Source organism: Nyctibius grandis, chromosome 5 (genome assembly GCF_013368605.1).
Source record: "Nyctibius grandis isolate bNycGra1 chromosome 5, bNycGra1.pri, whole genome shotgun sequence".
In the NCBI taxonomy this organism is placed as follows: domain Eukaryota; kingdom Metazoa; phylum Chordata; class Aves; order Nyctibiiformes; family Nyctibiidae; genus Nyctibius; species Nyctibius grandis.
In genome coordinates, this window is record NC_090662.1 from 35104034 (window position 1) to 35117151 (window position 13118).

Below are 13118 nucleotides of genomic sequence, written 5' to 3' on the forward strand. Positions count from 1 at the left end.
CAAAGTGGCAATGGGCATTTTGTTGAATGTATATTTTCCACCTCTTGACCAGAACGAAGACACTTGGATTCCCACGTTGCTGAACAACGATGCACATTCTCATTTTGCTCCTCTCCACAGTGCTCCTTTAGCCTAATTCCTCCCAATAATTACAATTTCCACTTTTCAGAATTTGCTGTTGTCCTGAACTTTCCTTCCTTGGATTCATGGTAACTGTAACACCACTTCTGTCCCCATCGGTCTGGAAAAATCTTGTGTCATCCTCAGAAAGCAGGTATAAGTCCAGTTCCGCTGGCCTCACAGGTCCAATTTTTTTCTTGCCTCTAGACAGTGTACATGAAGAGTCTTCCTTTCCTACCACAATCCTCATTATTATTAGTGTTACAGAAATGTTCACCCTGTGATGGGATTATGTCCATCTACACATAAAAACAGGATCCCATAACTTGAATGACGTGCATTACTAATCACAGTTAGCTCAGCCAGTGATTAGATCATCTAGGCGTTTGTGCAGAGCTTCTGAGGAGTTAGCAAAAGGTGACAGACTAATTTCTACATGCTGTAGAAGGAGCTGTAGACATGTGAAATATCTACAAAGTTCCACACCTCTACTGAGTTTGCATCTCTGAAGAACTGAAAACCACTGCAGGAGACGAAGGGAAAAACATGACACACAAGGGAATAGTAGTGCCTGCTCACAGACATTTTCGATATCTCCTGTGTCGCAGATTAATTTCCAGTCATATCATAGCCCATCCAGGATTTAATAATGAAAATTAACTATCAGTGCCATCTCACGAACTCCCACCTAGGATTTAGCTCCTTTTTAAACAAGACTGCAAAGACCCAAGCAGAAAATCTCCAGAGCAATCCTGCAGCCACCATCCTCAGATCTCACTCAAGCCACCACGAAAAGATCTTGTGCTTTGAGTGGAACAGCCTTTTAGCCAGGTCAGTCTTCTCTACCATGATTCGGTCAATACATACAGTTAACTCTCCTTTGGGCAAAGCCTGCAATGAGCACTACTGTTTCTTTGTTACTAACAAAACCTATCTGATGGTGGTAAACCATCAGAAGAGCTAGAAGCCACTGTACAGCAGGAAGGTTATGATGTGGTTGCCATCACAGAAACGTGGTGGGATGACTCTCATGACTGGAGTGCTGCTATGGATGGCTATAAGCTCTTTAAGAGGGACAGGCGAAGCAGGAGAGGCGGTGGCGTAGCGTTGTATGTTAGGGAGTGCTTGGACTGTGTTGAAATTGAGGAAGATGGTGAGGATGACAAGGTTGAATGTCTATGGGTAAAGATCAGGGGGAAGGTCGGCAGGGCGGACATTACGGTGGGAGTCTGTTATAGACCACCCAACCAGGATGAGTAGGCGGATGAGGCGTTTTACAAGTGGCTGTCAGAAGCCGCCCGGTCGCCGACCCTTGTACTCGTGGGCGACTTCAACTTGCCGGATGTCTGCTGGAAATACAACATGGCAGAGAGGAAGCAATCTAGGAAGTTCCTAGAATATGTGGAGGACAACTTCCTCATGCAAGTGGTAAATGAGCCCACTAGAGGGGGAGCCCTGCTTGACCTGTTGTTTGTGAACAGAGAAGGACTAGTGGGAGATGTGAGGGTCGGTGGCCGTCTTGGGAATAGTGACCATGAAATGTTAGAGTTTTTGATAGTGGGGGAAGTAAGGAGGGGTAAGAGTAGAACTTCTGCCTTAGACTTCCACCAGGCAGACTTTAGCCTGTTTAAGAGGTTGGTGGACAGAGTCCCTTGGGAGTCAGTCCTGAAGGGCAAAGGAGTCCAGGAAGGCTGGACGTACTTTAAAAAGGAATTGCTAAATATTCAGGAGCAGGCTGTCCCAGTCTGTAGGAAGACAAGCCGTCGGGGAAAAAGACCGGCCTGGTTAAACAGAGCACTTAGGCTAGAACTTAAGGAAAAAAAGAGAGCCTGCTTGCTCTGGAAGAAGGGTTGGGTAACTTGGGAGGTCTATAGGGATGTTGCCAGGTCGTGTAGCGAGAAGATTAGAAGGGCCAAAGCTCCATTAGAGCTTGATTTGGCTGCTACAAGTCAAAGATAACAAAAAAAGTTTCTACAAATACATCAACAGCAAAAGGAGGGTCAAGGAGAGCCTCCACCACTTGCTGAATGAGGAGGGTAGTGTAGTGTCAGGGGATGAGGAAAAGGCAGAGGTGCTCAATGCCTTCTTTGCCTCGGTCTTTAATGTCAAGATCGGTTGTCCTCAGGAGACTCAGCCCCCAGAGCCTGAAGTTAGGGACAGGGGGGATTTGTGAACCCCCCGTAGTCCAGGAGGAGATGGTTAGTGACCTGCTGTGCCAATTGGACACCCACAAGGCTATGGACCCGGATGGGATTCACCCCAGAGTAATGAAGGGACTGGCAAATGAACTTGCCAAACCACTCTCGATTATCTACCAGCAGTCCCGGTTAACTGGAGAAGTTCCAGCTGACTGGAAATTAGCAAATGTAACACCCATCTACAAGAAGGGTTGGAAGGATGATCCAGGGAACTATAGGCCTGTCGGCCTGACCTTGGTGCCAGGCAAGGTGATGGAACAGATCATCCTGAGTGCCATTACACAGCACATGCAGGACAATCGGGGCATCGGGGCCAGCCAACATGGATTCATGAAAGGCAGGTCCTGCTTGACCAACCTGATCTCCTTCTATGACAAAGTGACCCGCTTAGTAGATGAGGGCAGGGCTGTGGATGTAGTTTATCTAGACTTCAGTAAGGCATTCGACACTGTCTCCCACAGCATCCTCCTAGACAAACTGGCTGCCCAGGGCTTGGATGGGTGGACTCTTCAATGGGTTAAAAACTGGCTGGATGGCCAAGCCCAGAGAGTGGTGGTGAATGGGGCAAAGTCCAACTGGTGGCTGTTCCAGCCAGGGCTCAGTTCTGGGGCTGGTGCTGTTCAGTATCTTTATAGATGATCTAGACGTAGGGATTGAGTGCACCCTCAATAAATTTGCAGATGACATCAAGCTGGGTGGGAGTGTCGATCTGCTGGAGGGTAGGAAGGTCCTACAGAGGGATCTGGACAGGTTAGATAGATGGGCTGAGACCAACGGCATGAGGTTCAACAAGAATAAGTGCTGGGTCTTACACTTCGGCCACAACAACCCCATACAGCGCTAGAAGCTGGGGGAAGAGTGGTTAGAGAGCTGCCCGGCGGAAAGCGACTTGGGGGTGCTGATCGACAGCCGGCTAAACATGAGCCAGCAGTGTGCCCAGGTGGCCAAGAAGGCCAATGGCATCCTGGCCTTTATTAGGAACAGTGTAGCCAGCCGGTCTAGGGAAGTGATCGTCCCTCTCTACTCGGCACTGGTGAGGCCGCACCTTGAATACTGTGTCCAGTTCTGGGCCCCGCACTTCAAGAAAGATGTTGAGGTGTTGGAGTGAGTCCAGAGGAGGGAGACCAAGCTGGTGAAGGGTCTGGAGGGTCTGACCTATAAGGAACGGCTGAGGGAGTTGTTTAGCCTGGAGAAGAGGAGGCTCAGAGGTGACCTTATTGCAGTCTACAACTCCCTGAAGGGAGGTTGTAGTGGAGTGGGAGTCGGCCTCTTCTCCCAGGCAACTAGCGATAGGACAAGAGGACACAGCCTCAAGCTTCGCCAGGGGAGGTTCAGGTTGGACATTAGGAAGCATTTCTTCTCAGAAAGGGTTATTAGACATTGGAATGGGCTGCCCAGGGAGGTGGTGGAGTCACCATCTCTGGATGTGTTTAAGAAAAGACTGGACATGGCACTTAGTGCCATGGTCTAGTTGACATAGTGGTGGCAGGGCAATGGTTGGACTCAGTGATCCCAGAGATCTCTTCCAACCTGATTGATTCTGTGATTCTGTGAAACTATTTGCGAAGACTGTTACCTGCAAATAGTCAAAACCGGAGTGCATTAACAGTGATGAACCAATAGCTGCTGACTTGTTCTGTTTTTCAGGCTGAACAGAACTCTTGAAATTCTGCGATTTTTTGCCATACTGTAATTCTGGATCTTGGAAGAGCTGTTTAATATAATCAAGGTGAGCCTAATACAAAAGTAATGTTATGAATTCTTTGGGGTTTTTGTTGTTGATGTTACTTTCCCTGTAATAAGTTATTTGGAAATACCTTCAATATCCCAAAACAAAAACTGGAAAAAGCATATCTCATTTAAAAGATAAGCAGAACCTGAGATGACCCTGACAACACAGGCAAAGGGTGCAAAAATCTTCTTCACCACCTCCTTCATCCTCAGACCAGGCTGCACACAAAGTGCTTCTGATTTCTGGGGCCTTCAGATTCTTCAAACTTTCTGGGTAGCCAAAATATTTCAGTGATAAAATGTCCACTGCTGCCTTGATTAACTGGAAGACTCTATATTTCCTAACAGATACATGGCTAGAGCTGATGATCCATGCATGGTCCTCATGTTTCCATATGGCACTTCACTTCACTTGACTGAGAATAGTTCAACTTGTTAATATCATCTGCTTAGCAGTTTACAAGTTAAACTCTTAGATATTGTATGTTATTTTCCAGACAGATTAAACACAGTTAGCAAGAGTCTTCAGAAAAGTATAGGCTACAATGTCAAACGGAAAATTATTTATTAAAGGGTAAAAGACAGACATTAATATGAGATTTCTATATCGCATACCTAACTAGCTGAAGGAGAGATGATACTCTTTGCAAAGGAAAATTAACTCCTGGGCTGGAGGGAATTTTATGCATGAACAAGGCACAGGGAAAAAAGCGCACACTGCTGAAATTTGCTGATGCACCCTTTGCAGAAAAGGTCTAGAGTGTAGTGCCATACTGCAGGGGCTGTGTAACCTTGAAGACTTAAGTAATAGAGAGAATTTAATAATAGACATGAAAGGTCATGCCTGTTAAGGCATTCTATTACAGAAAAAGTTTCTGTTAAAAGCTGGCAGCACCCTGATCAGAAATAGAGAAGGAGAAACACTGGCTCTACTAGGTAAAAGCATGGTGACTGTGAAGTGCCAGTATATTAGGGCAATAAAAAGACACTGGAGGAACCTGAGGATATATCAGTATTTCCAGCAAGGTCAAGCTCCAGGAAGGGAAATTCATCGTGATGGGCTTACCAGTGCAAAGGAGATCAAAGGACAGAAAGCCCATCTTCTGATAGGTTGTGAAGAAGCCTGACCATGGCGGTCTGCTATTGCAAGGCTGTGAGGTGACATGACTCTTCTCTGTAAATCCTTCTGAGAGAAACAAGAATTATTTCCACAGCAACAAGGCTGATCCAGAAACAATGGGTATTTACTGGCCTGAATAAACTTCATACAGAAATTAAAAGGCTTCTAACTATGAGAGGAGTGGATTTCTGATATCACCTCTGAGTAAAAAGTAACAGAGATAATAAACATCTCAGCTATTTTTAAGATGCAATGATCAGTTCTGCAGCAGGATTATGCAGAGCTTTGTAAGGTCAGTGATAACAGGGGGTTAGGCTCAACACTAAATGCTCATCTAAATCCTCTGCCCCTTGTTCTGTACATCATGGTACATGACAATGATTGCTGTCTCATGCTGCCTTCACTCCTGTTGCACTCGGAGCACTCTGCAGAACTAACCCTGTCCCCAAATGCAGGGCTGAGATAGTTTCATCAGCTCTGATTTCCCACAACAGCTATATTCTACCAGAGACATGAAGCCACTGAGAGAGAGAAGAGTAGTCAGAGCCACAAAAAAAGTAAGCTTTTGTCGGACTGGATCAGGAGTATGGAACTCACTTGGTGCATCTCTGTTAGTGTTTAGCTCAGATCAGGAACATATTTTTGAAGTGAATCTCCGAATTGCCCCCACTTAAATGTGCTTGACTTTGTGCAGAGCTATCACACACAAGCATGAACTGGATTTATTTCAGATGAAACTAAACCAGAGGATGCACTCCAGAAGTACACGTGATGCTCTCCAACCACTCACCAGTGTTCAGTTCTCAAGACCAGAAGAGTCTGATCCAAACTAATCTGCAGTACAGCTCCAAAATGTGAATAGTGTGGATGCTGGTTCTGCAGCACCAACTGATTTCCTTCATAGATCTATTCCTGTTGCACCACAGTACTTGCTTATGCAGATGAAGCTGCTATATTTTTATGATACAAAAACGACCATGTGCCTCAGAACACATGAAATGGATGTAAAACTAATTTCTTTGGCCTTTTCTTAGAAGCTCTTCACTATGCCTGTTCCAAATTTCCTGCAAAGTGTTAATTAAAACACTTAGTATCAAGTCAATTGAAAATTGTTCCTTTTCATTTTCTTTCCTGGGAAGAGTTTAGATAAGAAAGCCTGATGCAACATGTAAACAAGGAGTGCATGGGAACAGACTTTTCTCAAATGCTTTTCAAAATCCTTCTCTGGAAACCTCAAGGTCATATGTGAATTTCAGGTCAGTTTGCAGTCTAGCCCGAGTTCATGTTCACAGATCTGCTGTTTTGATCTACGAAAGCTCTTACAAGACAATGTTGTCTGATTTCTGCTGTTTCTTATTTCTGCTTTAACTGTCCTCCTCTTGGAACTGGAAAACTAGGAAAAAAAATACCGTTCCATTTTATACACTGTTGTCTTTGGAAATTCAGAGATATCCTACTTGCTATCAAGTCAGTTTCTGACTCCAGGCTCTGATCCTCCAGCTGATAGGGTCTAAAATTAGGCTGAATCCTATAAAGCACAAAATGGGCAAATGTATTTACTCCGTGTCATTTGTTAGTTCTGCCTGATGCTGTGGAATCTCCAGCAGATGACTGCACAGTATGCATTGCTGAATTATGCAGATAACAGATGAATTTTAGGGTAGTGGCTGCCTTAAGCAAACACTATCTTGCTATTGTGAATTTAATATTACAGCTATTTTGGCACTTCCCTGTGTTTCATCTGCTTATTTTAAAAACAGCAGTATTTGTTTGCAATGGCACTGTAATACCCTCATAATCTTAAACCGTAATGCCAATAAACCACCACTGACATTGTAATGGCTCACATTACCATATCATTATAGATGTAAAAGTCAGTCCCATATACTTCCTACAATACGAGTACTGGTGAGGCAGCCATTAAGATGTCAGTGGTAGAGCAGAGAATCACCATTATGAGCTTAGTCAAGATAATAAAACATTGCTAAAGGTAGCTACAGGGCCATGCTCAGCAGCTGTTTCCAAATATAAACCTCTCAGCAGTTTAAAAATAAATTTAGAATTAGCCAAATGCTTGAATCTGCATTAAGAACTGATGTTTATGTCAGCAAAAAAAAAAAGTTCTATTTAAGACTATCAGAGGTTGAGGTTTTCTTTAATGCCTATTGTGAAAATGCATCTTTTAAAAAAATATTTCAGTATACTTTAAATCACTGAAAAATTGAGGGACAAGAATTGTACTCTTCCTTTAGCTGTGAATGTCTTGTCCTTTGTTGACAGCAATGGAAATGCCCAGCTTAAAATGAGAACACACCGAGGTTGTGTATAACAAGATTTCACCTACTATAGCTGAATGCAGTGGTGAAATACTTTGGACATAGGAATTTATATTCTATAGCATACACAATTGGTTATCTTGAGGTCTTTCATTGACATTAGTATAATTTGAAGTCGTATCAGATTAAACTTCTGCATCAGATTTTTAAAGCAATACAATACTGAGGAGACAAATGAAAAGCAGTTAATAGAGATTCTGGCAAAAGGGAAAAGTTATGTTGATTTGGAAAGTATAGAGGATTGAGACTGGCAAGCACAAATGGGAGTAACAGAACACAATGCACACAGCAAGCTAAGTACACTAAAATAAGAGAGTTCACTGCAATAGCAGCTTACATTTATGGCCATTGCATTCATGATCTGATTATGTTACAGAAACAATCATGCTGCTGGATTTCTTTGTATCTTGCACATAAAAATCAGAGGTGACTCTTCTTAACTGAATCAGAAAATTCAGATAATACATAAAAAAAAAGGTAACTGGAGACTTTGCTTCCTCTCCATTTATTAACTAATTAGTCTCCAGGAGGAGGTGGTGGAGCCCTGACCTTTATTGCTCAGCCTGTATTGAAGCAGGAGACACTGTGTGTGTGACTATCTGTATGGTCATATATGCTGCCGAATGCACATTTAGGAAAAAAGGCAAAACAGCGATCAGGCATAATTATTTGCCTATAAGAAGAGGAAGATTTGTATTGCTTGGACTTTTAAATGCACTACTTTATTCTTATTATATTGGAAATAAAAAAAAAAAACTGTCATTTACGTACAGTGCGCAAAGTAACTTTCATACACACTGTCCTCTCTCAACATCAAAGATCTAAAGCTTTATCACTATCGAATTAATGAGTTTCTTATTCCAAGCAGTCCCATCATTGGAGACATTTCAGCATTTGCTTTTCCTCCTTCAGTCAGAGATCTTCTTTAGACACAGAGGGCTTTACACAATGCATTGTGAAGGGTCGTTAACCACTGAAGGTCAAACAGATTCAAACACAGGGTCTAACTCTTCCATGTCATCCCTCCAAAACAGAAAATGGTTAGACACTTTTCACCATTGCCTGTTTTGCAAATGGTGTAAGACTTAACAACACCAAGTTCAGGTTTCTGCAGATATCAGGCATAAAACCTCTATTTATAAATTGCCTTCTCTGTTGATAATCTTAGGAAAGCCAAACATTCTTTTAAAAATTCATAAAATTTGAGATAACTTAAAAAATATGAAGAAGAGGGGATTTTACATCTTTGACAGGTGGAAGATATGTACTTTGGAAAGAGGCTGATTTTTAAAGTATTAGTAAATTTTATGTATGAATAGAATAAACTATTTGGTATCTCTTAGAGAGTTCTGGTATAACTTTTTAGCTATGTTTCATTAGATGGCTGAATGCTCAGGAAATATGCCCGCAAAGCTCTAATGGTTGGATAACTGGTCATTTCCCAAAGCAGTTAAAAGCATTTAGGACCTTTCAGGAGACGTTGTGATGAAACGGTGCGAAATTTTGGAGAATGTTCTTGTTAGCTGACCCTGCCCTGCCAGCTCTGGGACAGCAAAACATCTTCCTGTTTGTGAAGTCTGAGAATGATGAAGGTTTCTGTGGGTCAGCAATGGGCTTAGTTGAGAGCAGATCATTGAAATGGATCTTGGAAGAAAAATCAGTATAGCTGAGTAAGGTTATAGCAACAATACGGAGCACCAAGTTCATCTGTACTTCTGTTGCTGGCATCCATCCTGTAATGGCAAAGGGTCCAGTCCCATCCCGTCCCTTTCCCCCAAATATCTTCATAGCTATTTTTTTTTAACTAGGCAGGATTTTATCAGCTTTTCCACTCTTTAAACGTTGTCAGTTAGTGCAAGCCAGACTTCACAGTTAATGGTATTCTAATCTACCCAATTAGTCCCCTATTCCCATAAAGACTTACACATGTGGTTAATTTAAAGTTTAACGCAAGTGTGAAACTCTTCTGTGCCTGAGCCTGCCTGCTTGTAATGAGTGAAAACCCAAATGCTTTTCTTCCTCAAATCCCTCCTCGAGAGTCACAGCTTTCTCTTAGCCTTTCATCATTAATCTCAGCTCTAGTGTTATGCACTATCTCAGCCATGCCTGATTATTAAACATAACAAAACAAGTGAAAAACAAATCCAAAATAAAAGCCGAAGGGAATCAAATTACCTGATGGCCATGCTTTGTAAATAAAGGCTCTTTCATGAAACAAATTCCCTTTCTTTTTCTTTCTGTTGTTTCCTTTCCTCTTTCACCCCCTCTGTGACCCTTCTTAGCCGATGTCGTAATTCATGGTGTTGTCTGTCTTGTAAGCATCCTAGGGCAGGGACCTTGTCATCTCAGTAGGCTGCACAGCACCATGCACCTCCAGAAGAGTGTATAAATATTAATAAACACACATTCACATTCAATGAAATCAAAATCCCTATTTTTCTGAATCAATAACTCACTCTCTCTGGGTATGAAACAGTAGTAATCCATGGTCACGAGCTTTAATCCTTTTGAAAAGTGCTTTCAAATGGGACTTTCATGAGCAGTATGAAAAATACATGCAAACAAATGAAGGTACAGCACAGCTAGTAAAGCACTGGTTTTCTGCATGAGCAGTGCTTATTGACTTCCACCCACAAGGAAAAATGCTGTCTCCTGCTGCCTCTCAACCCACTCCTGACAATGTTAAACCCTGTGTGGAAAAGAGTTTTCCTAACTGAACTTTCCAAACTCTTGGATCCTCTTAGCCTATTGTTTCTACCTTTCTCTGCCATCTCCTTAATGGTGTAAAAACATCACAAAAATACTAATAAAATAATTGTAAAAATCAGAAAATAAGATATTTATGGTACTTCTGTGCAACCTGCGTTTCTCCTCCCTCCTGCCTGTGCCTCATGACACAAGCTTCAATTGCAAGACTGCACTTCGATTTTTTACAAAAACCCTCCAACTTCATGCAGCCAAGAGGAAGGGATTTTACAGACTAATCAACCTGTGAGTGCAGACGAGGTGTTGAAGCTGATGGCGAGGATCATACCTGCATCACAGGATGTCTAGCATGACCAGACTAAAGAATGAACTACGTCCCTGTTAGGCAAGCTGTATATTCTTTCTTGTCTTGATTCACTATTATTCTCTGCACTGTATGGACCCAGGGTTCTCTGGAAAAAACCCTGCCTCTGACTGTGTCATGGTTACCCTAAGCAGTTAGACAGTTTTCAAGGATTTGGTGGGTTGTTTCTGTTAGAAGAAGAAATTAAAGAAGGAAACAGATATTTGTCTGGTCTAAGTCTCTTTAGCAGGAAAAAACAAGAACATTGTCCTGTTTCTGTGAAGGCATACAGGATCAAATATCTGTTCCAGCTCTTTTTCCACTCTGCAATATGTCCCCTAAATATCACTGTTAATTTTATATCGGGGTCATGTAGTGTTTTACCAACTGGCTCTAACTTGTTTTTTTTTTCTATGCAGTGGCATTTCTTACGTTGGCAACAGTGGGGTACATCCATCCCTGCCACAGCCTTGCAACCATTGGTAAACTCTTCCTGTGTCTCACTTCCCCTTGCACTGAGCAGGGACAGCCCCCACCGCAGCCGACAGGAGCTGGAAGTACATGGCATCTCCATGTCAGTCCTCGGCAGGACTTTCCTGCTGTTCCCAAAGTTACTTAGGCAGGCACGAGGCAACTCAGGCAGGAAAAGCAGTGCCTGGGAGAAAGTGAGAAAGTCCCATCACCTTGGCTGTCCTGTGCTTGTGCTGGTGAAGTGAGCAGTGGAATTTATTGTACAGTTGTGTGTTCTCACCCTCCTTCACGCTAAAGCTGAAGGAAGCAGATCTTTCATATGGATCAACAGGTTAAGTAAATGTGTTATGGAGCTGTTGTGCACTTGCATATCTGGGCAGTAGACCCCAGGGGAGGTTTCACCAGCTGCCTAAGATTACAGAGATGGCCATAGAGCACCTGCAAAGAAGCACACAACAGAAAATTAGAAGGCTTTTCACAACATAATGGCCATTTTTTCTGTTATCAAACATACAACAACTGAATAGTTTCATCTTCTTCATATTATCTTTGCTGAATGATCTGTACTGTTCTTATGTTGTATTTTCTCAAGCCTCCATTACACACATACACACATTCACAGAACTCTGCTACAAAATTTTCTGTTGAGAAAATTGGGCACATCACCTAAATAATACTCGAGTAACCACTGTTACAAATAAAGCATATACAGTTTTCCCCTTCTATAGGTCTGCCCTGAATGAAGTTAACTTTCATCACAGAAGCCCTTATGGTTCTGTGTTTTGGATTTGTGGCTAAAAAAGTGTCCATAATGCACCAATGTTTTGGTTATTGCTGAGCCGTGCTTGCACAGCATCAAGGCTTTCTCTCTCCCACTCCGCCCTCTCATCATCCTGCAGTGAGTAGGCTGGGGATGGGCAAGAAGCTGGCAGGGGACACAGCTAGGACAGCTGTGACCCAAACTGGCCAAAGAGATATTCCATGCCATATGACGTATGCTCGGCAATAAAACTGGGTTAGAGGAAGGAGGTGGAGCAGCTTTGGCTTCCAAGGCAGACGTTGCTCAGAGGCTGGCTTGGCATCAGTCTGCTGGTGAGAGGTGATGAGTGATTGCCTTTGCATCACTTGGCTTTTCCTCTTTTTTCACTTATTAAACTGTCTTTATCTTGACCCATGAGTTTTCTCGCTTTTGCTCTTCCTATTCTTTCCCCTGCACAAGCAGCATGATGACTGGGGCCACACAGCTTGTATCAGTAACCTTACTTCTCACATTTCAGGTGGGTTTGAATGTGTGATCACCAGCCCAGACTTGTACTTGCTTTAGCAGCTAGATTGCCCTCTTCATCACCCACCTGCCTTTGTGTTTACTGACTCACACATTTAACTGGTGAGTTTGGCATCTATGTTTTCATGGTTTAACCCCAGCCAGCAACTAAGCCCCATGCAGCCGCTCGCTCACTCCCTGCAGTGGGACAGGGGAAAGAATCGAAAGGGTAAAAGTGAGAAAACTTGTGGGTTGAGATAAAGACAGTTTAACAGGTAAAGCAAAAGCTGCACGCACAAGCAAAGCAATTCATTTGCTACTTCCCATGGGCAGGCAGGTGTTCAGCCATCCCCAGAACAGCAGGTCTCCATCACGCGTAACGGTTACTTGGGAAGACAAACGCCATCACTGCAAACATCCCCCCTTCCTTCTTCTTCCCCCAGCTTTATATGCTGAGCATGGCGTCATATGGTTTGGGATATCCCTTTGGTCAGTTGGGGTCAGCTGTCCCAGCTGTGTCCCCTCCCAACTTCTTGTGCACCCCCAGCCTCCTCGCTGGTGGGGTGGTGTGAGGAGCAGAAAAGGTCTTGACTCTGTGTAAGCACTGCTCAGCAGTAACGAAAACGTCTCTGCTTTGTCAACACTGTTTTCAGCACAAATCCAAAACACAGCCTCATACCAGCTACTATGAAGAAAATTAACTCTATCCCAGTCAAAATCAGCACATATGTGTTTATTGTTCTGTAATACTCAGAGAAGGGTCTTGGGCCCCATCTACTTCCAGCCCCTGCTTCCCCAAACCCTCACAAGCATGTCATTGCCCTGCTAT